We start from the raw sequence: 24,589 nt of genomic DNA, 5'->3' as shown, positions 1-24,589 counted from the left end.
TTAATTTACTATTGTCACTGCAAAAGCAGATATTAAGTGCTTACGATTCTGTTAATAACCCTACACTTAATAGTCATAATTAGGTGATATCACTGATGTTCACAGCAGGCTGTAAAATGAACTTATTTTCTCCTCCAGTCTAAAGTATATTTTTATGCACTGACCTCTAGTGGCCAACAGTGTAAACTGAAACATATCAGTCTTGCACGGTGAGTTAAGTTAAAATGAAAGAATAATCCATGAGACAAAAAAAAAAATGTTATATTTGAAATATGAAACTTTCTTATGGAGTAGTTTGGTCCAATGTTAAGTACTAAAGGGGCAAAGTGCAAAGGTGGTGCTAATATGACCTGAAAATGGTGAAGTCCTGAGTCAGTGACCTCAATATACAGTATATAATAAATTAAAGGGGTTTTCTGATCTAAAGCTAGAAGTCTGCAGTCACTCTATTTGGCAACAGACTTGTGAATCTGGTGTTGCCGCTCCTGGCGCTGTGAGGATTCTCTTGTGCCAGCGCCGGGAGCAGGCGGTCATGTGACTGCAAGTATGGGATTTTCATATTTCCATCCACATTCAGACTAGACTGTTACCAGCTTCATTCAATACGCTTGCATTGAGTGAGGCCGCACCCGTCTAGTCAGAATGTGTCCGGAACTATGCGTATCGCATACTTGCGGTCACATGACTGTGTTGGTACCAGAGAATGTTCGCAGCATGCAGCTCGCACTTTGCGAGCGATATATGGATTCACAAGTCTGCAGTCACATAGAGTGACTGCAGACTTGTAGCTTTAGGCCATGTGCCCACGCAGCGCTTTTGTAGCGTTTTTGCGGCGTTTTTACGGCCGCGAAAACGCTTGTAAAACCATCTGCCATACAAAGCAATGTGAATTCGGATGTGCTGTGCACATGATGCGCTAATTAGCGTGCCGAATTCGCATTGCGTTGCAAAACGCAGCATGACCATTTCTACCGTGATTACGCTGCAAATTCGTGGCCATTGAGGAACACTGAAACGCAGCAAACCCACAGGTATATGTGGATTTGCAGCGTTTCAATTAAAATCAATGGCCGCGAATTTGCAGCGTAATCGCGATGCATGTGGTACCCAGGATGAAGAGGAGACTACCACGTGGTGAAAAAAAGAAATAAAAAAGTTAAAAATAAAAATAAACCTGTATATTCATCTCTCCGGCGGCCCCCAGTCTGCTCCCGGTGGCGTCTTCTGTCCTTGGCGTCCCGGGGAGTACTTGCAGGACCTGCGGTGACGTCATTTAGTCAGGTGATGGTCACGAGACTGCGGACATCAGCGGTAAGGTGATGGTCACGTGACCATCAGCTGACTAAATGACCTCACTGCAGGTCCTGAGAGACCTCAGACGCCGCCGGGAGCAGACGGGGGGCCGCCAGAGAGGTGAATATACAGTTGTTGTTTTTTTTTTACTTTTTAATTATTTTTTTTACTATAGATGCAGCATTAAAAGCATCTAAGTTGGCCACACAATATAAATCCATGCACTTTTCCAAGTGATGCAAAAAATCGCTTGGAAAAGTGCTTGAAAAAATGCATGCGAAAACGCATGTAAAAACGCTGAAAAAACGCTTCTCTCTGGCAGAAATAAATGCATGTAAATCTGCATGCGTTTTTTTCTGCCAGAGAGAGGCAAAAATGCTCTGCATCAAATCTGCTACGTGGGCACATAGCCTTAGACCAGACAACCCATTTAAGATAGAAAAAACATGAACGTTTATATTTAAAGGGAACCGTTATTGTTTTTTTCTTCATTGTTGTTTCGTTTGTTCAGTGTTCAGCATGTGATCTTGAGATAATTTTTACGACCTAAAGAATAAGTTATGAAAATACAAAATGTCTCTATTTTTGTTACGACTTTCTACTTTTGTACCATAAAAGCACATTTATTAAAGCTTTTATGCCATAAAACTGGCATAAAAGCTCTGAAAAGCCACAACTTTTGCCATTTTCATGCCATCTTGAAACAGCTTTGCCGAAATGAGCTTAGCCGGGGAGTAGCAACGCCTGCCTGTCAAATTCAACAAAAATGCTAGCCTTTGTTAGCCTTTAGTCACTGACTCGAGTGGCATTTCTGGAATGGCGCACTGAAGCAAACCACCAAGTACTCCAGCAAGACTGGCGTAGTACGAGCGTCTATACCAATCTTAATGAATCTGCCCCTAAATGTTTTGTGTTGCTGCATCCGATTTTCATCCAAAAAGTTTGAACGAATTTCATTCATATTGTCATTTTTATTCCATATTTGTACCATCTCTGCGTTCATATTTTGTGTCCATGTGACATCTGTGTGTCTGTATTTTACGTCCATGTTCCCTCCATGTGACATCCCTGTTTCAGTATTTTACATCTATGTGTCAACCTTATGCCATCCGTGTGTCCTTATTTTACATCCATATGCCATCCGTGTGTTCGCATTTTATGTTCTTGTGACATCCTTGTGCCATCTGTTTGTCCTTTTTTTACATCCATATGCCATCCTCGTGCCATCCTTGGCAATGATTATGTATACGTAAAAATTGAATGCCATACAGATCAGATTTTTTGTATAACTATAGACTTAAATGGGCGACTCTCATGCAATTTACAGAAAAGATTAGTGCATGCTGCAGTTTTTTCAGATGGACACTCGATCCGCATGAAAAACTGCCATCTGTATTGCCCTATTGAATTACATTGGTCAGTGTGTTGTCCGATTTTTGCTTAGACAGATCTCATCTGTATAATACACCCGTCTGAACAAGTCCTTGTAAGTAACATTCCAGATGTAGCAATGCCAATTGTGTATAGTTTTGTTTTTTTAAACCAAAAACAATTTCTTTTTACAAAACAAAAAATTGTTTTTTTAACCTGTATTTATTTTCTAAGCTCTTTTTTTCTAAACATTTTAAAACTTTTTAAAAAAGTTAAATATGGGACTTGAAAATGCAGTCTTCTAAACACTCATATAAGTAACTGCAATGTTTCTGTGAAATACATCTGTTACTGAAAAACTTACAGACAGCATGGTTGGAACTACCTCGAGCCCCAGATTGCAAATGTGCCGCAAGCATAGCTCCAGGGGTGAACATACCACTGATGCAACCTGCACAATCGCACAGGTACCCAAGAGGTAAGGGGGGCCACTGATACCTCCAAAGCAGGTGGAATTGTGCATTATGATGATACTGGACCACAAAGGGCTCATTTATTGTCCTTGCAGAAGGGCCCTCTCCTGTCTCCTGCATAGCTCCGTCCCTCAGTCTGACCGCAGCATCAAAATGGTTAAACAGGCAGGATTGAAGATGTTTGATTCTGCCCATAAAAGTGTATGTCATCTGTACACAGGAACGGACTGGGACTGAAATTCAGCCCTGCCTTTTGAAAGCATCCAGGTTCATGCTGTCCCTGCCCCGGAACCTAAAAAAGGGATACTGTGAGGAAGAACACCGAAGAGATCATGCAGATCCCACCACTGCCACCAATTTGTCAGGGAGAACTCCAGAGAGATCACGCAGATCCTACCACTGCCACCAATTTGTCAGGGGATGCAACTCCGCTGCTTGTCAAGACAATTACGCAATTGACTGATGAGTGTTAGATGAAGCTGAGGCTGTTTCCACTACTAGGCCTATTATTGGGGAATTCACAGTGAGCGTATGGTATATACATCTCCGATTCCAATGCATAGAATGTATGTATCCTGATACAATCACTGCCAACTCCACAATAACTAAAGGAACTACCAGCTGCCACCACTAGTGATGAGCGAGTACCATAATATTCGTAATCGCTACACTCGTAACGAGTACTTTGTAATAATCGCGTATTCGTTGTGAATAGCGAGTACAATGTAAGTTGATGGGAAATGCGAGTTAGTTTCTGCTGGACCCTACAAAGGGATCTGGGGGCCTGAGGAAAAGGCTGAAATGGATGGGAAAGTGATGAAACAGAATGGAAAGAGCCTGGAGAATATGCCTGACTCACATATGGTTTCTGGGAATAAGTTTGTCACAGTATTACGCAACTTTTACAGACACACAAGAACAACTACAAAACCTTACCTAAATTGCATTTAACAGGCCAAAAAGGTTAAGGAAGAGTTGTTCCTGCATAATCACTTATGCATAAGGCTAAATAAAATAGAGAAACAAAAAAAATGTGCCTTTTAGCCTTTGTTCACCATACTGTTGTGGCTTTTTTTCTCCTTTTACAATTTGGAGGGCCCTGACTTATACATTTTGTAGGTCCCTCTGTCATACATCATTTTTAGTTTGCTATTCCCCAGCACTTTACAATCACAGCTAGAGCGCACCAGTAGGTATGTTGATCTTTGACTTGAGAGGCCTCAGGTGGCTCTGTTACATGCTTTTGGAGGGACAGCTGTTACTAAGACATTTGGGCGGTCTCTCCATCATTGACACTCAGATAGTGGAATACATATTCCATAGCAGTTTACAATGTAGCTTTTGGCTTGACCCTCCTCCTCCTCCTCCTCCACCACCATGTGATACTGTAGCCCTAAATTCAAATGTTCAGAGGACCTGCAGTAGGCAGGAAAGCTGAGTTTTGTGAGAGCCCTCGTGTGGCCCTGTAACATACATTTTGACGTGTCCTCCTCTAGAAATTTTGAAGGTGCCTCTTGTGTACATTTGAGAGTGCCCTCACTTATTCATATTGTAGGGCCCTCACTATTATTTAACTCATTTAAGGGCAGAGACTACAGAGAAAATGGCAAAGACACCTGGAGTACTAGAAGGTAGCAGTGAGGGCGGCTTAGGATCCTCAGGTTTGGCTGAACTCTGTGAACCGGAAAAATAAAGCTGCACTAGTCAACTGGATGACGAGCTCAAATATATCACTTGTGCAAGTCAATGGACAAAGGATATATGGTTCCCCGCCTCCAGAATGGGTTGGAGAAGCTTCTCCAAATGGCTTAGAGATTTTGATTGTCAATATTCCCCAGATTATATAGCAAGAGAAGACTTCTTGATACTGTACTACTTGGTCCAGTGCAGAATGTGCATCATATTTCCAAAAATTACTCCTGGGGCTGGGGACTATGTCATAGGTGCAGGAAGATTCCATGACAAGGGCCTCCCTTGGCAAACATTATCTACGATGGAGTACTTTAGTAGTTGTGGCCCTCAATTCAAGTTTTCAGAGGGCCATCAGTTGGTTATCAACAGTCAGTGTAAATTTCTATTGAATATTTATCCCCTATTTCAGTCACAATGTGGCACAACCTTTGACAAGGGCCTCTAATGACGAATATTAGTTTAGTAGGACTACTGTACATTCCAGATTTGTCCACTGCACAATGTGCATAGGGTTTGAGAAAATTAGCCCTATGGGCTGAGTCATGGTTGGCGCAGGAAGCCACCATCCCAAGGACCTCCAATCACAAATAGTAGTTAGGATTGAGTAGGAATACTGTCCTGGTTTGTCCACTGCACAATGCGCATAGGATTTGTAAAAATTAGCCCTATGGGCTGTGTCATGGTTGACTCACTATTTTGGTTGTGCCTGTGACAGCTAGCTTGGCTTCTGCCATCAACATCTGAAAATCTGTGAACAAAACCCAAAATGCCAAAAAAGCCTGCTGTTAAGGGACGCGGATGTGGTGTTGTCAGTGGTGCGCGAGAAAGCACTCAGTCTGTGTCAGGTTAGAAGAAGCATGATGCATCCACTATGTTCCTGGAAAAAGTTCCTGGTCTGGAACGTAAACGTGTGTGGAAGCAAGAAGAGTGAGAGCAGATTCTGTCTTGGATAACAGACAAGGCCTCTACGCATTTGTCAAGCAGCAACAAATCTTCCACGACCACAAAGTCTACTGTGGATACACAGAAGGCTGGCCTTTCCAATCCTGAAGCTGGTTCTCCTTCCTCCCACCATTATCACTCACAGGAGACATATGACCCCAAGCTTGCCCACTCCGTGGATCTGTTTGGTACGTATCCATTGGTTGGCTCTGGCCTATCACCCTGCAGCATTAAGAGGGACAAGAGGAGGTGGCGTGCGTTGATGCTCAAGAATTGGGGACCTACGGCCAGAAGAAAGCCACTTGGAGGAACGTCATTTACTGTCTCCAGAGGTGGAGGCTGATAATGATGAGACACAGTTGCCATCAGGTCAGCCTACAATGTCAACTGGGAAGGAGAATGAGATAAAAGACAAGGTGGTCTATGATAAGTCCACTGATCCGACCTGGACCGTTGGCACGCATAGCCATGACAGCAACACAGAGGAAGAGTGGTCGTGGTTTGCCCAGAGTGAGAACTGGGTCAACTGTTCCCATGAGCACCCAAATCAGGGCTAGAGGGCGTTCTGCTGCTGTGTGGAATTTTTTTTTCTGAAAGTCCTTCAGAGAAAAACACTGTTGTCTGTAGCATCTACCATACCAAGTTGAGCAGAGGTCAGGGCAAAAGCAACCTGAGCACCACCAGTATGAGAAACCACATGGCAGCCAAGCACCCCAGTAGGTGGGCGGAACACGTGGGTACCAAATCTGCGTCTGCGGGTCAAACCAATAATAATAATACTCTTTATTTATATAGCGCCAACCTATTCCACAGCGCTTTCCAATTCAAATGTTCATATTCAACAGTCATTAGTAACATAGCTAAAGATAATACAATAATTAAAGCAAAAATAATGACGACCCTGATCGTAAGAGCTTACGATCTACAATGAGGTGGGGGTGACACAAAGGACATGGGCTTATTTACAATGATAGTCCAGCCATCTTGAGGGGAAAAGGGATAGATAAAGGCTGCATGAGCTCATCACCAGCCAGTATCTGTTCTGTAGTGCTTTTGGGTTCGGTGGAGACTTATGCCATGTCGTCTGGGCTATGTCCTTCAGAATTTGCTTTTCAAGAAGCAGGTGCTCATACCTCCTGCCCACAAGCTGCGGTTGCTCACACACAACAAACATCAACCACATCCATTTCCTTGTGCCAGCAATGCGTCCAATTGTCCGTGCCTGAGAGCTTGGAAAGAAAGCGTAAATACCCAGCCACGCACCCACAGGCACAAATACTAAACTCGCACATTGCCAAATTGCTAGCTGTGGAGATGTTGCCGTTTAGGCTTGTGGGAGCACAGTCTTCCGTGATCTCTTGGCTGTGGCTGCCCCACGATACACTGTTCCCAGCCGCCACTATTTTGCCCGGTGTGCCGTCCCTGCGTTGCACAAGCATGTGTTAAACAATCTGAACCGTGCTCTCACCAACGCTGTAACCCGGAAGGTCCACCTAGCATTAGACACCTGGACAAATTGTTGTGCACAGGGACGATACATTTCTGTCATGGCACACTGGGGAAACCTGGTGGAGGGTGGGACAAAGGCGCAAACTGGAACATCACACATACCACCCACGCTAAGAATAGCGGGCCCAACTTCTGTCAGGGTTTCCACCTCTTCATATTCCACTTCCTCTCTCCCCTTCTCCTGCTCCTCATCCTCTGTTGAATTACCCTCCCCATCACTGCCAAACTGGGACCTGTGCAGCAGCGCATCGGCAAAGTGTCAAGAAGCTCTGCTGAAGCTGATCTGTTTAGGTTAGAAAGTACACACTTCTACAGAGCTGTGGCAAGCTTTAAAACAACAGACCAATCAGTGTCTCTCCCCGCTGCACCTCCAACCCGATCTGGTCATCTGCGATAATGGGCATAACCTGGTGGCGGCTTTAAAGATCCGCAAGCTGGTACACGTGCCATGCATGGCTCACACGCTGAACCTAGTTGTTCAGAAATTTCTGAAAACTTTCCATGACTTGCCGTACCTACTTGAGAAGGTGCACCGTATTAGTGCCCATTTCCACCATTGCTCTACTGCTTTTGCTGCTTCTACAGCGCTGCAAACACGCTTGAATTTGCCAAGTCACTGACTCATTTGCGACCTGCCCACGCGGTGGAACTCCACCTATCATATGTTGGCGAGGAATAGTGAACAACAGAGGGCAGTAACGGAATATCCAGCTTCAGCATGCCGGCCAGACTGAAAGTTAGCCACCAAACATAACAACTGTCGAATGGGTGTGGATCGCTGACATTTGTGAGGTTCTTGAGAACTTTGAATACTGCACCAACCTTGTGAGCAGTAATCAGGCTATTATCAGCGTAACCATCCCCCTGCTGTGTCTCTTGAAACAATCACTTCATAATCTCAAAGAGGAAGCTTTGAATGCCCAGCATGTTGGTATGGAGCCAGATTTCCCAATGGGTGATACTACCCAGCCTAGCCAATATTCTGAGGCAACATTGGGTGATGAGGAGGAACATGAGGAAGAAGAGGACTTGTTTTTCTGTGCTACCGAGGGGACTCGTAATGCTATAGAGTGTACACCCAACCCAAGCTCCATATCTGTCCAACCTGGATGGGCTCGAGAGCAGGAGGTTCAGGAGGAGGAGGAGGTGAGTCAGCGTGAAGAGAGTATGGGTACTGTTTCTACTGTTGGGGACACAGAACATTTGCCTTTTTGCAGCTTGGCCCACATGGCACCGTTCATGTGTAAGTGTCTATGGCAAGACACTCGAGTGATACACATTTTATCCAACAGTAATAATAATAATAATTTTTATTTATATAGTGCCAACATATTCCGCAACACTTTACAATTAAGCGGAGACATGTACATACAATACATTCAGTTTAAACAGTTACATTAAGAGTGAGGTCCCTGCTCGCAAGCTTACATTCAACAAGGCAATGGGTGGACACAATAGGTGAAAAGTTCTTGTTATTTCAGGTCAGGCAATTATAATAAACCAAGCAATGTGAACTGAGGTCTAAGATGGTAGACATGCAAGAAATAGGAGCATGTTCACACTAGCAAAAAGAAGCAAAACCTACAAAAGACAAAAATATATCTCATACCCTACCATCATTATATATAAATGTAAAGCAAAGTTGCATAATAAATATAGGGTACTTAGTGAACTATTTTTGATCAAAAAAAGTATACAAGCCGTCCCACCAGCGGCAAGGTGACCCTAAATTGGGACGGTACCTATACTGTCTATATTAAAAACCTTACTGTATATCAAAGTTGAAGTAATGCATATAAAAGGGTAGACAAATAGGACCGGGTCCCAACTCCAGACCACCTAGGCCCGTGGTAAGCTACATATATACTAATCAGCTCAACAAAGGGGATGCCACACCCTTAAATTGCACAGAATGCAAAATTATAATAAGTAGGAAATTTCATCTAAGACTGCATGATCCGGTCATCAGCCAGTATGTTTAAGTGCAATAATCAAGTATCGAGTGTAGTTATTGTGTGCATGGAGGGTGTGTAGACAGATGAATGGTAGGGTGCAGATACAGAATAATATTTACAAGGAGAGAACAGAGGAAAGTTAGTTTACTGAGTAGTTGAGGTGGTAGGCTTGTTTAAAGAGATGGGTTTTTAAAGCACGCTTGAAGACGTGGTGGCTAGACATCAGTCGGATCGTCTGGGGTAGAGCATATCAGAGAATTGGTGCAGCACAAGAGAAGTCTTGGAGACAGAGGTGAGAGGTTCGGATTATGGGGGATGTTAGTCTTAGGTCATTTTTAGAATGTAGGGCACATGTAGGGCGATAGACAGAGATGAGAGAGGAGATATAAGGCGGTGCAGAACTGTGGGGAGCTTTGTGGGTGAGAGTGATGAGTTTATATTGGACCCTGTAGCAAATGGGCAACCAGTGTAATGACTGGCACAAGATGTAGGCATCGGTGAAGCGGCTGGACTGAAATACGACCCTGGCTGCCGCATTCAGGACTGATTGACGTGAAGAAAGTTTGGTAAGAGGGAGATCGATCAGAAGAGAGTTGCAGTAGTCCAGACGAGAGCGAATAAGACCGACAGTAAGAGTTTTAGCAGTTTCAAAGGTGAGAAAAGTTCAGATTCTGGAGATGTTTTTAAGGTGCAGTTGACAAGAGTGACCTATACTGGTTGACCACTTTTCTCGATCCATGCTACAATGAGAAAATTTCCTTCTCTACTTTTGGAGTCAACAAAGAGTTTTACAATTGAACTGCTGGTGGCAGAGGTACCGGCTCTTTTCAACACCAAGGGATAAAGGGGAGAGACAAGAACACCAGCTCCAGCAGAGGTGGGGGGAAAATGTGCACAAATTGGGCAATTTTCAATAGACCAGCACAACAGTAAAGGCTATCTGTGCCTGTAACAATGCCAAGGAGGGATAACTTGCAGAACATCGTCAAGGGGTACTTAAGTAACCATACGTGCGTACGTACTGATGCTTCAGTTCCCTTTAATTATTGGGTGTCTAAGCTGAACACTTGGCCTGACCTCTCATAATATGCCTGGGAGGTGCTGGCCTGCCCAGCTGCTAGTGTGGTGTCTGAGCATGTTTTTAGTTCCGCTGGGGCAATCATCACTGATAGGCGCACACGCCTCTCCACGGAAAATGCAGACAGACTTACTCTGATTAAATTCAACAAGGACTAGATATCTCCACAGTTTGTAATCCCCCCAGATGAGAGCAAGCCAACCTAAATTCACCAAAAATGCAGATTCATGTTACTGCTGTTAACGTCACCCCCTTCCGATAACAACCCGTTTCCTTCCTGCGTCAACCATGACTCAGCCCAAAGGGCTAATTTTTGCAAACCCTACTCGGATTGTGCAGTGGACAAACCAGGACAGTATTCCTACTCCAACCTAACTACTATGTGTGATTAGTGGCCCTTGGGATGGTGGCTTCCAAAATAGTGGTTAAAATGGCCTGGTGCTTGTTTGTAGCAGGCAGTAGGAAATGTTTGGACTACTGCTTTGTGCAGGGCAATCATAGATTTTTTACGTAGACTAATATGGACAGAAGGCAGGCTGACACCCCAAAATAGTGGTTAATGTGGCCTGGTGCTTGTTTTTAGCAGGCAGTAAGAAATGTTTGGACTACTGCTTTGTGCAGAGCAATGAAAATTTTTTTACGTACACTAATACGGACAGAAGGAAGGCTGACACCCCAAAATAGTGGTTAAAATGGCTTGGTGCTTGCTTTGTAGCAGGCAGTAGGAAATGTTTGGACTACTGCTTTGTGCAGGTCAATCAAAGATTTTTTACGTAGACCAATATGGACAGAAGGCAGGCTGACACCCCAAAATAGTGGTTTCTAAAAATTAGCCCTATGGGCTGAGTCATGGTTGAGAAGGGGGTGACGTTAACAGCAGTAGCATGAATCTGCATTTTTGGTGAATTTAGGTTAGCTTGCTCTCATCTGGAGGGATTACAAACTGTGGAGATATCCAGTTCTTGTTGAATTTAATCAGAGTAAGTCTGTCTGCATTTTCCGTGGAGAGGCGTGTGCGCCTATCAGTGATTATTGCCCCAGCGGAACTGAAAACATGCTCAGACACCACACTAGCAGCTGGGCAGGCCAGCACCTCCCAGGCATATAAGGAGAGGTCAGGCCAAGAGTTCAGCTTAGACACCCAATAATTAAAGGGAACTGAAGCATCAGTAAGAACGCATGTATGATTACTTAAGTACCCCTTGACGATGTTCTGCAAATTATCCCTCCTTGGCATTGTTACAGGCACAGATAGCCTTTACTGTTGTGGTGGTCTATCGAAAATTGCCCAATTTGTGCACATTTTCCCCCCACCTCTGTTGGAGCTGGTGTTATTGTCTCTTCCCATTATCCCTTGGTGTTGAAAAGAGCCTGTACCTCTGTCACCAGCAGTGTCTGAGGGTGATGTTTTCAGCAACTGATCTACAGTGGCCCTCTTGAACAATTCAATTGTAAAACTTTTTGTTGACAAAGGAGAGAAGGAAATTTCTCATTGTAGCGTGGATCGAGAAAGGTGGCCAACCAGTATAGGTCGCTCTTGTCACCTGCACCTTAAAAACATCTCCAGAATCCGACCTTTTCTCACCTTTGAAACTACTAAAACTCTTCCTGTCAGCCTTATTCACTCTCGTCTGGACTACTGCAACTTTCTTCTGATCGGTCTCCCTCTTACCAAACTTTCTTCACTTCAATCCGTCCTGAATGCGGCAGCCAGGGTCGTATTTCTGTCCAGCCGCTTCACCGATGCCTCCATTTTGTGCCAGTAATTACACTGGTTGCCCATTTGCTACAGGGTCCAATATAAACTCATCACTCTCACCCACAAAGCTCTCCACAGTTCTGAACGCCATATATATCCTCTCTCATCTCTGTCTACTGCCTACACGTGCCCTCCTTTCTACAAATGACCCAAGACTAACTTCCCCCATAATCCGAACCTCTCACCTCCATCTCCAAGACTTCTCTCAAGCTGCACCTGTTCTCTGATATGCTCTACCCCAGACGATCCGACTGATGCCTAGCCACCACGTCTATAAGCGCACTTTAAAAACCCATCTCTTTAAACAAGCCTACCACCTCAACTACCCAGTACACTAACTTTCCCCTGTTCCCTCCTTATAAATATTATTCTGAATCTGCACCCTACTATTCATCTGTCTCCACACCCTCCATGCACACGATAACTTCACTCGATACTTGATTATTGCGCCTAAACTTACTGGCTGATGACCGGATCATGCAGTCTTATATGAAAATCCCTACTTATTATAATTGCCTGACCTGAAATAACAAGCACTTTTCACCTATTGTGTCGACCCATTGCCTTGTTGAATGTAAGTTTGCGAGCAGGGACCTCACTCCTAATGTAACTGTTTAAACTGAATGTATAGTATGTACATGTCTCCGCTTAATTGTAAAGTGCTGCGGAATATGTTGGCACTATGTAAATAAAAATTATTATTATTATTACTGTTGGATAAAATGTGTATCATGCGAGGGTCTTGCCACAGACACTTACACATGAACGGTGCCATGTGGGCCAAGCTGCAAAAAGGCAAATGTTCTGTGTCCCCAACAGTAGAAACAGTACCCATCCTCTCCTCATGCTGACTCGCCTCCTCCTCCACCTCCTCCTCTCCAGCCCATTCAGGCTGGACAGATGTGAAGCTTGGGTTGGGTTTCCCCTCTGTAGCATTACGAGTCCCCTCGGTAGCACAGAAAAACAAGTCCTCAACCCCCTCATCTTCCTCCTCATCACCCAATGTTGCGTCAGCATATTGGCTAGGCTGGGTAGTATCACCCATTTTGAAATATGGCTCCATACCAACATGCTGGGCACTCAAAGCTTCCTCTTTGAGATTATGCAGTGATTGTTTCAAGAGACACAGCAGCGGGATGGTTACGATGATAATAGCCATATCACCGCTCACAAGGTTGGTGCAGTATTCAAAGTTCTCAATAACCTCACAAATGTTAGCGATCCACACCCACTCGACAGTTGTTATGTATGGTGGCTGACTCTCAGTCTGACGGGCATGCTGAAGCTGGTATTCAGCTACTGCCCTCTGCTGTTCACTAATCCTCGCCAAAATATGATAGGTGGAGTTCCACCGCGTGGGCAGGTTGCAAATGAGTTGGTGACTTGGCAAATTCAAGCGCTTTTGCAGCACTGTAAAAGCAGCAAAAGCAGTAGAGGAATGGTGGAAATGGGTGCTAATATGGCTCACCTTCTCAAGTAGGTACAGCAAGTCACGGAAAGTTTTTAGAAATTTCTGAACAACTAGGTTCAGCGTGTGAGCCATGCATGGCACGTGTAGCAGCTTGCCTATTTTTAAAGCCGCCACCAGGTTATGCCCATTATCGCAGATGCTACAGACAACAATGTTTTTCTCTGAAGGACTTTCAGAAAAAAGAAATCCACACAGCAGCTGAACGCCCCCTAGCCCTGACTTTGCGCACAGCGGGGGTGCTCTTGGGAACAGTTGACCCAGTTCTCACTCTGGACAATCCACGACCCCTTGGTGCCTGTGTTGGTGCTACATATCCATCTTCCTCTGTGTTGCTGTCATGGCTATGAGTGCCAACGGTCCAGGTCGGAGCAGTGGACTCATCGACCACTTCATCTTCTATCGTATTCTCCTTCCCAGTTGACATTGTAGGCTGACCTGATGGCAACTGTGTCTCAACATCCTCAGCCTCCACCTCTGGAGACAGTAAATGACGTTCCTCCAAGTGGCTTTCTTCTTGCCGTAGGTCCTCAATTCTTGAGCATCAATGCACGCCACCTCCTCTTGCCCTCTTCAATGCTGCACGGTGATAGGCCATAGCCAACCAAAGGATAAGTACCAAACAGATCCATGGAGTGGCCAAGCTTGGGGTCATATGTCTCCTGTGACTGATAATGGCGGGAGGAAGGAGAACCAGCTTCAGGATTGGAAGGACCAGTCTTCTTTGTATCCACAGTAGACTGTGTGGTCGTGGAAGATTTGCTGCTGCCTGACAAATGCGTAGAGGCCTTGTCTGCTATCCAAGACAGAATCTGCTCTCACACTTCTGGCTTCCACACACGTTTACGTTCCAGACAGGGAACTTTTTCCGGGAACATAGTGGATACATCAAGCTTCTTCTGACCTGACACAGACTGAGTGCCTTCTCATGCACCAATGACAACACCACATCCACGTCCCTTAACAATAGGCTTTTTTGCCCTTTTGGGTTTTGTTGACAGATTTTCAGATGCTGATAGCACAAGCCAAGATAGCTGTCACAGGCACAGCCAAAATAGTGAGTCAACAATGACACAGCCCATAGGGCTAATTTTTGCAAATCCTATGCACATTGTGCAGTGGACAAACCAGGACAGTATTCCTACTCAATCCTAACTACTATTTGTGATTGGAGGCCCTTGGGATGGTGGCTTCCTGGGTCAACCATGACTCAGCCCATAGGGCTAATTTTCACAAACCCTATGCACATTGTGCAGTGGACAAATCTGGAATGTACAGTAGTCCTACCAAACTAATATTTGTCATTGGAGACCCTTGTCACAGGTTGTGCCACATTGTGACTGAGATAGGGGATACATATTCAATAGAAATTTACACTGACTGTTGATGATTGACTGATGGCCCTCTGAAAATTTGAATTTAGGACCACAATTACTACAGTGCTCTATCGTAGATAATTTTTGTCAAGGGAGGCCCTTGTCATGGGATTTTCCTGCACCTATGACACAGCCCCCAGCCCCAGGAGTAATTTTTGGAAATACGATGCACATTCTGGACTGGACAGTATTAAAAAGTTTTCTCTTGCTATATAATCTGGGGAATATTGACAATCAAAATCTCTAAGCCATTTGAAGAGGCTTCTCCAACTCATCCTGGAGGGGGGGCACCATATATCCTTTGTCCATTGACTTGCACAAGTGATATATTTGAGCTCGTCATCCGGTTCACAGAGTTCAGCCATACCTGAGGATCGTAGGCCGCACTCACTGCTACCTTCTAGTACTCCAGGTCTCTTGGCCATTTTCTCTGTAGTCTCTGCCCTCAAATGAGTTAATAGAGTGAGGGCCCTACAATATGAATAAGTGAGGGCACTCTCAAATGTACACAAGAGGCACCTCCAAAATTTCTAGAGGAGGGCTCTTCAAAATTTATATTACAGGGCCACACGAGGGCTTTCACAAAACTCAGCTTTCCTGCCTACTGTAGGTCCTCTGAACATTTGAATTTAGGGCCGCAGTATCACATGGTGGTGGAGGAGGAGGAGGAGGAGGAGGAGGGTCAAGCCCAACGCTACAATGGGCACTTTGTAAACTGCTATGGAATATGTATTCCACTATCTGAGTGTCAATGATGGTGGGACCACCCAAATGTCTAAGTAACAGCTGTCCCTCCAAAACGCATGTTACAGAGCCACCTGAGGCCTCTCAGGTCAAAGATCAACATACCTACTGGTGCGTTCTAGCTGTGCTTGTAAAGTGCTAGGGAATAGCGAACTAAAAATGATGTATGACAAAGAAACCTACAAAATGTATAAGTCAGGGCCCTCCCAATTGTAAGAGGCAAAAAAAAGCCACAACAGTATGTGTGAACAAACGCTAAAAGGGATATTTTTTTTGTTTCTCTGGTTTATTTAGCCTTATATACAAGTGATTATGCAGGAAAAGCTGTTTCTTATCCTTTTTGGCCTGTTAAATGCAATTTAGGTAATCTTTAGTAATTTTTCTTTTGTGTCTGTAAAAGTGGCGTAATACTGCGACAAACTTATTCCCAGAAACCATATATGAGTCAGAAATGCATGCAGGCATATTCTCCAGGCTCTTCCCATTCTGTTTCATCACTTTCCCATCCATTTCAGCCTTTTCCTCAGGCCCCCAGACCCCTTTGTAGTAAGTCATTTTCCATTGACTTACATTGTACTCGCTATTCGGAACAAATACGCGATTATTACAAGTACTCGTTACGAGTATAGCGATTACGAATATTACGGTACTCGCTCATCACTAGTACTCATATTACCTCGCCTCGAGGTAATCAAGATTTACTACAAGACCAATATTCCTAATAATGCCAATAATACCTCTATATAAGAATTAACAATAATAATACCACAATAATAACATTGCAATATAACAGACAAATATCACCAAACCATAACCAAATATTACTTGCATATACAGTATTGTTAATACCACCATACTGATCATTAAATGAATTGTCCAGGCTTGGGGCTGAAGTCTATGTGACTTCAGACTTCTGATCTTCACAGCGCACACTGTCAGGATTCTCTGGTGCCAGCACAGAGAGTGGGCCATCATGTGACCGCAAGTATGCGATTTCCACACCTCTGGCCACATTCCAACTAAACATGCACGGCGTTGCTATATTCACTTGTATTGAGTGAGGCCGCGCACGTCCAACTGGCATGTGACCGCATGTATTCAAATCACATACTTGCGGTCACATAACCTCCCCAATCCGGCACCAGAGAATCCTCATTGCGTGTGATGCGTACATTGTGAGGATTCCCAAGTCTGCAGTCACAGAGTAACTGCAGACTTCAACTTCAAGCCTGGACAACCACTTTAACCAAAACCACTGTACTAAGACTGATATCACCACCATAATACTGGTAGTATCAGTCCTACACCAGCGCTCTGTAGACCATGTACTGTATGTGTGTGCTCTGCACGTTCTCACCAGTGACTTTTTCGTTGATTGTTGTCATTCACTTCACCCTTTCCATGATCGTTGTCTTTTATTTTTACATTCAGCCCAGACTGCCAAGACCTCTTCTTCCATCCATAATTTGTCCCTGCAAAATGTAACTCACAGACATTTTTACTTTACTGCTTTTCCAGGACCCTCCTCACATTCTACCACCTCTACAAAAACCATATAGTACTATTAACAGAGTCTCAGACAGTAATAATGCGCCTTCTTTGCCCTATATAGCAATAGTACCCCCTATTGTGCCCCATACAATAACAGTGACCTCTCTATGCCCCTATACAGTAATAATGTGTTCTCTGTAATTCATCAAAGTAATAATGCTCCCCTGTGCCTCCTTATGGTTATACAGCACCCTATAGAAATAATGTCCCTCGTGCCTCCTTACAGCTATACAGCATGCTCGCTACTGCTCGTTGCTCTCACTGCTCGAGATGCTCGGCGGGAGCTCGGGTCTCCTCCCTGCATCTTTTGTGCTCTTTACAGAGCCAATGAACATGCAGTGATTGCCTGCCACCCACTGTAATGCCGTAGCCATGTTGGTTGTGGCATTACAGTGATTGGCTGGCTGCACAGCGTCATCAGGTCTAAATCAGACCTGGCGCCGCCATGCTTGTCACAGTCACTCTGGAATCAGACAGTGTAGGGAGAGCTACTGCTGAGCTAGGGAGAGATTCGCTTGTTTCTAGTTAGTGTAGGTATACCAAACTATATTAGAGACACGTATCCATCTCAACAAACAGTCCTTCTGAGGACAAATCCATCTGCAGAGATATCAGGCAGGCTGGGTGTATAGGCAGGCAGTGTATATTGCAGTGCACATAGCACAAGAGACTCCATTCCAGTTTTGTCTGCTCCTGCTGTTAAATGTTTCTAGAAATAGGCCCAGGTCTAAGGGGCCAGGAATAATTTTATTTTTGTTCTTAATCCTCATTATTTGCTTAAAAAGCAATCCAGAGAACACCGTTATTCTGCGCCATTTGCTTGTTGGCACTGCAGAATACAGCCAGGTCCTTTTCATATTACAGCGCTAAAAATCCAGCTATTTAAAACTGTGGTTTGTCCGTCACACCGATCACATATAATTGCGCTGAAAATACTGCCATTTCTGACATCCATTAAAAATTTGTTTCAGTGTGTCAATGAAGCAATTGACACCAGTTTGCTGTTCAAAATAGTTAACTACAGGCCAGGCATTTAAAACTATGGTTTGTCCGTTACACTGATCACATATACGTTTTCAGAAAATACTGTCATTTCTGGCCTCCATTAAAAATTTGTTTCAGTGTGTCAGTGAAGCAATTGACACCAGTTTGCTGTTCAAAATAGTTACCTACAGGCCAGGTATTTAAAACTGTGGTTTCTCTGTCACACGGATTACATATAACTTCGCTCCAAATTCAGCCATTTGCAGTGAGCGTGGATGACCTTGTCCTCCATTTAAAATGGGCAAGGCGCTTGGCAAGGGACGGTGAACTGGACGTGATGGTGATGGTGATGGTGCATGCAGAGGCTGAGGCCGAGGATGTGGGCAAGATGAAATTGCGCCACAAGAAACACCCACACCTTCTCGCCCGACCTTCCTGTCCCAATTCCTAGGGGACCGCAGCACACCACTATTGAACCCAGAGCAGTGTCAAAAGGCTGTTGGTTGGATAGCGGATAATGCTTCCAATCACTTTGCCACCACCACAACCCGGTCAAGTCTCAGTAGCCATGAGTCTGGACTGCATATTCCTCACCCTGATCCTCCATCCTCCCACCATTCTGAGTGCCCGGAGACAACTGATCCCACACTTGGACACTCCGAAGAGCTGTTCACTTTTCCATTTATAGATTTGGGCCTCTTGTCCGGTCCACTTGAAGTGGGGCAAGAGGAGATTGCATGTAGCGATGCCCAAATATTTGAGCAGCCAAGGTCACACGAAGGCGAAGGTGGGAAAGTGTCACAAGAGGTGGAGGATGATAAGACACAATTGCCAGAAAGTCAGGAGGAGGACCAGGGTGCGGAAGTGGAAGACGAGATGGTGGATGATAGCGTAACTGACCCAACCTGGCAGGAGGACATGCAGAGCAAGGACAGCAGCACATAGGGAAGGGAGGCAGAGCACCCCAACAGGCAGGAAGAAGAAGTGTGGTGGCCGCAGACAGAAGGCAGTCAAGCATTCCCCGTAACACCAACACGAAGGAAGTTGCCAGTACAACTGTTAGGTCTTCCCGAGTCTGGTTGTTTTTAAAAAACTCTGCCGATAACCTCAAAAAGGCCATTTGCACCACCTGCCAGGCCAGCATCAGCAGGGGTGGCAAAACTAGCAGCCTGACCACCACCAGCATGATCAGACACATGGCAGCAAAGCACCTGTCTTTGTGGGCCGAACTCCAGGGTCCAGGAACAGTGTCTGGGGGAGGCACCACTGCTTCTTCCACTGTTGTGCATGCAAACCAATCCCCTGTCCATAGTGCATGCAAAGATGCCTACTGCCCTGCACCTGTCGTTGCACACTCTCAAGTAGCAGCATCAGGAAGCACGTCCAATTTTTGGCAACCCTTGCATTCATTACATAGGCAAACACAATGGGAGACCTAATTGCTAATATTGGGAACATTGTTTTCAGGAGGCCCTTCTCTAAGTCTCTTCAAAGGGATATTGGGGTGCGTCCAAATTTTCAAAGTGGTATTGGGGTGCGTCCAAATTTTGGGCAGCCCTGCCACTCAGTGCATGCGCAATAACAGTATAGGAAACCCACTCTTTAGTAATGGGAACAATAAAACATAGCCGGCTAATGGCTCTCTAAGAATAGTGAGGGCCGACTGCTGGCCCTTTAACCCTTTTCTGACGTATGACCTAATAGTACGTCTTGGTGACCTGGGCCAATTGGACCAATGACGTGCTATTAGGTCATATGGCAATCGCGCCCGCACACAAGAGGTGCGGTGCGATCGCCGCCAGGTGTCAGCTGATAGTACCGGGTGTCAGCTGTGACATTGTGCAGGGAGCGGTCCTGCACCACTCCTGACACATTAACCCCCTCAATGCTGCGATCGAAGTCGATCACAGCATTGTGGTGGCAAGGGGAGGTGATCGGGATACTCACCGCCTCTTCCGGCCTCCAGCGCTGTCTGCCGCGGCTTCCCGGATGTTGCCATGATGACCTGATGTCGTCATGACAACATCTGGGTTACCAGACAGCAGGAAGATTCTTTGGTCATGCGCAGTGCATGACCAAACTATCTTCTCCCTGTGCAGCACTGACAGCCTGTATAGCACAGGAATGGTGCTGCATTCCCGTGCTATGTAGGCGATCAGAATAAAAGTGAAAGTCCCAGAGTGGGACACAGAATAAAAGTCCAAAAAATGTTAAAAAATGAAAAAATAAATAAAAAAAATATTGTAAAAATATTTAAAAAAAAATAATCAACCAAAAATAAAAATATATGTACCCATCAATAAATATTATGGAAAAAAAAAGAAAACAATAAAAGTACACATATTTGGTATCGCCATGTCCGGAAAGACCTTACCTATAAAACTGTCCCACTAGTTACCCCCTTTAGTGAACACGGTAAAAAAATAAATAAAAAACGAAGCAAAAAAGCAATGCTTTATCATCATACCGCCAAACAAAAAATGAAATAACACGCGATCAAAAAGACAAATATAAATAAAAATGGTACCTCTGAAAACGTCATCTTGTCCCGCAAAAAACAAGTCACCATGCAGCTCCATCAGCAGAAAAATAAAAAAGTTATAGCTCTCAGAATAAAGTGATGCAAAAACATATTTTTTTATATAAAATAGCTTTTATTGTGTAAAAGGGCCAAAACATAGAAAAACGATATAAATGTGGTACCGCTGTAAATGTACTGACCCGAAGAATAAAGCTGCCTTATCAATTTTACCACATGCGGAACAGCATAAAAAAAAAAACATAAAAAAGATTCTGGAATTGCTGGTTTTTGTTTATTCTGCCTCCCAAAAATCAGAATAGAAAGCGATCAAAATATGTCAAGTGCCTGAAAATGGCACCAATAAAAATGTCAAGTCATCCCGCAAAAAACAAGCCTTCATATGACTCTGTCGGCCAAAATAAGGAAAAATGATAGCTCTCAAAATATGGCGATGCAAAAAACTAGATTTTGCAAAAAAAATGCGTCTTTTAGTGTGTGACAGCTGTCAATCATAAAAACCCAATATGATTCTGGTATCGCTGTAATCGCAAAGACCCAAAGAATAAAGTCGTCTAATCACTTATACCGCACAAGGAACGGCGTAAAAAATAAACTCTAGGGTTAGGGTCAGGGTTGTGCTTGAGTTAGGGTTGTGTTAGGGTTAGGGTAGGGTTAGGGTTGGGCTAGGGATTTTTTTCAAAAGTAAAAAAAAAAAAATGACGATATGGCGACTAGTGTTGAGTGCAAGTGCTCGCTACTTGAGTTTGCATCGGGTGCTCAGGAATGCACTGAGTATCGCGGGTGCTCAAGTGACATGCTCGAGTCTCTGCCTCATATGCTTTGTAGCCAAAAAAACCTCGCCGGGATTGACTGCCATGCACGAGCGATCGCCGCATTTTTTTTTTTGGGGTGTCTAATAACCATGAAACATGCGAGCGGGGACTCGAGCATGTCGCTCGAGCACCCGTGATACATGGTGCATACCCGTGTACCTGATGCAAACTCAAGTAGCGAGCCCTTGCGCTCAAGACTAATGACAGCTTATTCAATATGATGACCTAATGTTATCAAACTCTGTGTCGTACCTCTGGATTCAAAATGTTCACTATACCCCATGATAAAATCCTTGAGGGGTGTAGTTTCCAAAATGGGGTCACTTGTGCGGGGGCTTCCACTGTTTAGGCACATCAGGGGCTCTCCAAACGCGACATGGCGTACTCTCTCAATTCCAGCCAATTTTGTGTTCAAAAAGTCACACAATGCTCCTTCCCTTCTGAACTCTGCCGTGCGCCCAAACACTGTATTTTCCCCACATATGGGGTATTGGCATACTCAGGAGAAATTGCACAACAGTCTTTGGCATCCACTTTCTCCTCTTACTCTTGTGAAAATAAAAAAATTGGGGCTAAAACATTATTTTTGTGGAAAAAGTTTGATTTTTTTATTTTCACGGCTCCATGTTATAAACTTCTGCAAAGCACTTGGGGGTTCAGGGTGCTCACCACACATCTAGATAAGTTCCCTGAGGGGTCTAGTTTCCAAAATGGTGTCATTGTGGGGTTTTTCCACTGTTTAGTCACATAAGGGGCACATCCGCTAAGTATTCAAGTAAATTTTACATTCAAAAAATCAAATGGCGCTCCTTCCTTTCCGAACCCTGCCGTGTGTCCAAACAGTGGTTTTCCGCTGCATATGGGGTATCTGCTTACTCAGGAGAAATTGTACAACAAACTGCATGGTGAAATTTCTCCTGTTACCCTCATGAAAATGCAAAATTGGGGGCTGAAAAACATTTTTATTGCAAAAATGTAAAAATTTTATTTTTACGGCTCCATGTTCTAAACTTCTGTGAAGCACCTGGGGGCTCAAGGTGCTTACCACACATCTAGTTAAGTTCCCAGAGGGGTCTAGTTTCCAAATGGTGTCATTTGTGGGGGGTTCCCACTGTTTAGGCACATCAGGGGCTCTCCAAACACAACATGGCATCCGCTAGTTATTCAAGCAAATTTTACAATCAAAAAGTCAAATGGCGCTCCTTCCCTTCCGAACCATGCCGCGTGCCCAAACAGTGGTTTTCCCCCACATATAGGGTATCTGCTTACTCAGGAGAAATTGCAAAACAAACTGCATGGTGCAATTTCTCCTGTTACCCTCATGAAAATGCAAAATTAGGGGCTGAAAAACATTTTTGTTACAAAAATGTGAAAATTTTATTTTTATGGCTAATTATTCAAGCAAATTTTACATTCAAAAAGTCAAATGGCGCTCCTTCTCTTCCGAACTCTGCCGTGTGCCCAAACAGTGTTTTTTCCCCACGTATGGGGTATCTGCATGCTCAGGGGAAATTGCACAACAAATTTCGGGGTCCATTTTTTCCTAATAACCCTGTGAAAATAAAAAAAAGGGTCTAAAGTAACATTTTTGTGAAAAAAGTTAAATGTTAATTTTTTTTCCACATTCCAAAAATTCCTGTGAAGCACCTGAAGGGTTAATAAAGTTCTTGAATGTGGTTTTGAGCACTTTGAGGGGTGCAGTTTTTAGAATGGTGTCACTTTTGGGTATTTTCTGTCATAAAGACCCCTCAAAGTGACTTCAAATGTGATGTGGTCCCTAAAAAATGGTTTTGTAAATTTTGTTGGAAAAATGAGAAATCACTGGTCATATTTAACCCTTCTAGCTCCCTAATAAAAAAAAAATTTGGTTCCAAAATCGGGCTGATATAAAGTAGACATGTGGGAAATGTTATTTATTAACTATTATGTGTGACATATCTCTCTGATTTAAGGGCATGAAAATTGAAATTTTGAAAATTGCAAAATTTTCAAAATTTTCGCCAAATTTCCTTTTTTTCACAAATAAACGCAAGTGATATAGAAGAAATTTTTCCACTATCATGAACTACAATATGTCACGAAAAAACAGTCACAGAATCAGGGGGATCCGTTGAAGCGTTCCAGAGTAATTACCTCATAAAATGACAGGGGTCAGAATTGTAAAAATTGGCCCGGTCATTAACGTGCAAACCACCCTCGGGGGTAAAGGGGTTAAGAATAGTAAGGGCCGCCTGATAGTCCAATAAAAATAAGCTTTGTGACTTTCAGAGTCCATCCTTCATAAATGAAACATGATGTGTCTGATGATATCTCACACACTACATGGCCAGATAAGGTTGTAAAATGTTAAAATGACACTTCCTGGTGAATGCCTTTGTCACGGTTGAAAGCAATGCAAAATTGCAAAAACGCATCAAAAACGCTACATGTGAACATTGCCCAAGGTGTGGGGGAGTATTTTTGTTTTTGGTTATTTATTTTGCTTTATATACAAGTCATTACCCTAGAAAGCATGTTTCTTAACATATTTCCCAGGAAAATCCATTTTGGTTTCGTTTTTGTATGTTTTATTGTGAGTCTGTAAAAGTGGTGTAATACCTCTGACAACGTTGTTGCAGAAGTGACCTGGGAGTCAGAAATGCTTCCAGGGGTCTTCCCCATGCTGTTCCCATGTCATTTGAGCACTGATCCCATCGATTTGGGCAATTTTTAGGCCCTCTGCAGACAGCCGGGGGGAGCTGCCTGAAAAATGCTCGAGTATTCCAATGTGCTCGACCCGAGCATCGAGCACCCTAGCATTTTAGTGCTCGCCCATCACTACTATACAGCACCATACAGTAATGTCTCATAGTGCAGCCTTATAATTCCCCTGTACCTCCTTTAATATTTCTCCCCCTTGACCCCTTATATTAATGACCCTATACCTCCTTATAATAACAAAAACAGCTACCTTGTGGTCTTATAATAATAATGCCTCCTTGCTTCCCCTATAATGAGAATGATCCCCCCAACATGCCCCCTTATAATAATGACCCTCAAT

This window comes from Phyllobates terribilis, unplaced genomic scaffold (genome assembly GCF_046119375.1).
Source record: "Phyllobates terribilis strain yellow unplaced genomic scaffold, ASM4611937v1 Scaffold_11__3_contigs__length_659146591, whole genome shotgun sequence".
NCBI classification, from domain to species: Eukaryota; Metazoa; Chordata; class Amphibia; order Anura; family Dendrobatidae; genus Phyllobates; species Phyllobates terribilis.
The sequence above is the reverse complement of the archived record's forward strand: the minus strand, read 5'-3'. Positions refer to the sequence as shown.